The sequence below is a fragment of the Mus pahari genome, chromosome 10, assembly GCF_900095145.1.
Source record: "Mus pahari chromosome 10, PAHARI_EIJ_v1.1, whole genome shotgun sequence".
NCBI classification, from domain to species: Eukaryota; Metazoa; Chordata; class Mammalia; order Rodentia; family Muridae; genus Mus; species Mus pahari.
In genome coordinates this window covers 26,342,438-26,345,522 of record NC_034599.1, presented here as the reverse complement: position 1 = coordinate 26,345,522, position 3,085 = coordinate 26,342,438, and positions in this window count along the sequence as shown.

Here is a 3,085-nt window from a genome sequence, read left to right as displayed (position 1 = left end):
GAAGAAGAAGAAGAAGAAGAAGAAGAAGAAGAAGAAGAAGAAGAAGAAGAAGAAGAAGAAGAAGAAGAAGAAGAAGAAGAAGAAATGGCAGTGCAGCGTTATTCTGGGTGACCTGAGAGGAGAGCATTAAAACATTACAAACTGCCAATTTCATTAGCCCTTATTTTTAGAGAAGTTTTAGGGTCACACCAAAATTTAACAAAGCATGGTTTTACCTGAAATCCCCCCCCCCACACACACACTCTTCACCCACGAGTGGTACATATTTCAAATAACTGACAGATCTATGTGATATTGTTTCACTGTCCACCTAAAAATTAATCTATGTTCCACCTACTCATCCTTACAATTCCCCTCCCTTTCTCTCTCCCACCCACAAGCACTGATGTGTTAAGTGTCTCCATCACCTAGCCGTCAAACTTCACATGTTCCTGCCTTAGCCCTCCAAGTACTGGCATTATCATGAATGCCGCCACACTTGGCAGAGATTGCATCTTTTTTCTAACTAGATAGTAAATATTATGGTCTGGTTCTGGAAGTGGGGATGGAATGCAGGCACTCTGCCACTGAGCTGCACCCTGAAAGCTTGTATTGTTTTAGTATTAATTTGAACTTCCCTGGTGCTAACATGTGGAGCATATTTTCACATGTTCATTTATTTGTGTATATTCTTTGTGAAGAAATCTTCGTGCCATTTTTCACTAGGACTGTTTGTTTCTTTTTCTTCTTGTTATGTTCTTTGTGTACTCTGGCTAACTCCTTTATTAGACACACCATCTACCATCTGAAAACATTTTTTTCCTGGGTCTACCTCTCCATCTCTTTCTTGCTCTCACAGTCTTGAATTCTGTCTTGGTGGTAAATACCTTTAAGCTGTGAGGCTTTTGTTTTTGTGTTTTGGCTGGTTGATTGGTTGTTTTGTTTTGTTTTGTTTGCCCTATAATTTTTGTTTTATTTTATAACGCACACATGGGGCCACATACATACTAAGGATCAGTACTAGCTCCGGACCCCCAAGACCAAGTTCTTAACACAAAGGAGATTATTTGCCTCAGAGGGACACAGGGCTGGGAATAAGAGACAAAGACAAGTGATAGAGGATGAAGGGGGAGGGGCAGGAAGAGAGATATTTGTCCCAAAGGGAGACAAAGGACTGCCTCTGGATAGAGGAGACACTTTTTTTTTTTTTTAAAGATTTATTTATTATTATATCTAAGTGCACTGTAGCTGTCTTCAGATGCACCAGAAGAGGGTGTCAGATCTCATTACGGGTGGTTGTGAGCCACCATGTGGTCGCTGGGAATTGAACTCAGGACCTTTGGAAGAGCAGTCAGTGCTCTTAACCACTGAGCCATCTCGCCAGCCCCTGAGGAGTTTAATTTTAATTGGGCATGTTAAATTAGAGGAGCCAAAGGGGACTTTTGATTGCTGGACATCAATACTTTGATACCTGGACCTTGGTAGTCAGCCTCAGGAGGAAGTGGCCAAATAAGGGGCTAACCCTTGGCTGTTAGCTCTAGGAATGTAATCTAAGGGGTTTTAGCAAGGCAGAGGGAATGGGGAGAAGGGCAAGGCCTGCCAGAGCCATGCTCGCCGTGCTCCAGCGGGCCAGAGTCCCTTCACTTAGGCAAGTGCTCTACCACTGAGTTCTATCTCTAGCCCATGCCATTTCATCTTACAGCTGAACAGAGAGAACTGGTTAACATTTTCTAGAGACAGGCCTTTAGTGGATGGGGAACTAGAAGTACTCTAGGGCCCTATCATTTGGTCTTGATTTCTTCAGTAAACATATGATTCTCAGCAGTGGCCTTCACAAATGCTTCTCATATGCAATGGATGGCTACAGGCAGCTGGATTTGAACGTTCCATTCCCCCACTTCAGCAAGGCTCTGAGAAACTCTGCAAGTTAGGCTTTGGTTAACTAGTTTCCCCTGAGCTATGAAGAAAGGTTCTCTGCTGTATATCATAATGATTTCTTTCTCTCTCTTTTTTTCTTCTCTTTCTTTTTTTTTTTTTTGGTTTTTCGAGACAGGGTTTCTCTGTATAGCCCTGGCTGTCCTGGAACTCACTTTGTAGACCAGCAGGCTGGCCTCGAACTCAGAAATCCGCCTGCCTCTGCCTCCCGAGTGCTGGGATTAAAGGCGTGCGCCACCACGCCCGGCTTTTTTTTTTTCAAGACAGGGTTTCTCTGTATAGTCCTGGCTGTCCTGGAACTCATTCTGTAAACCAGGCTAGCCTCAAACTCAGAAATTCGCCTGGCCCTGCCTCCCAGGTGCTGGGATTAAAGGCTTGCGGCGCCACCACGCCCAGCTATAATGATTTCTTAGCCTCTCCCTCTGCCAGGGGCACAGGGAATCTTTATCTGCGAATCTGATCAAACTCATAAAAACGTAGGACCCTTCCTTCCCCAATGACTGGATCCCCTGGGGTTTTGAAATTGTGTGTGTGTGTGTGTGTGTGTGTGTGTGTGTGTGTTCTCACACACATGAGAACAGGTGCCTGAGAAGGCCAGAGGCATCAGATGCCTGAAACTCCAGTAACAAGTGGCCATGAGTCACCCAAAGAGGAGGGTACTGGGAAGAGAATTTGGGTCCTTCGCAGAAGCAGTGGGTACCATTACCTGCTGAGCCCTCCAGCCCTCCCTTGGAGTTTTTAGCCCTTGGATTTCTCCATCTGACCCTCTAACAATTCGGTTACAGTTCAGGTTTTCCGACCTTGGCTGGCACTGGTTCCCTTGGAGGTTTCTCCTCTTGAGGTTGTGAGTTCCAGTATTCGCCTATCTGTCTCCCCGTGTGAGAGCAGCAGCCTGGCCGTCACCTTAATACTGGATTGATTTACATCGTTGCGTTTTCAGTTTGTTTGACTTTGTACATGTTAGGAGGAAGATGGCGGGAACATCTCCAAGGTTCTTAAGTACTCGATTGAGAATCAGAAAGCAAAGTGCACTATTTTGAGGACACAGGGCTTCACCCTATAGCTTAGACTAACCTAGAAGTCACTATGCAGACCAGGATGGCTCGTGCAAGATTTAAAAGGAAATATTTAACCATATCAGTGGTCCCTGTGTATACATGCACAAGAAACA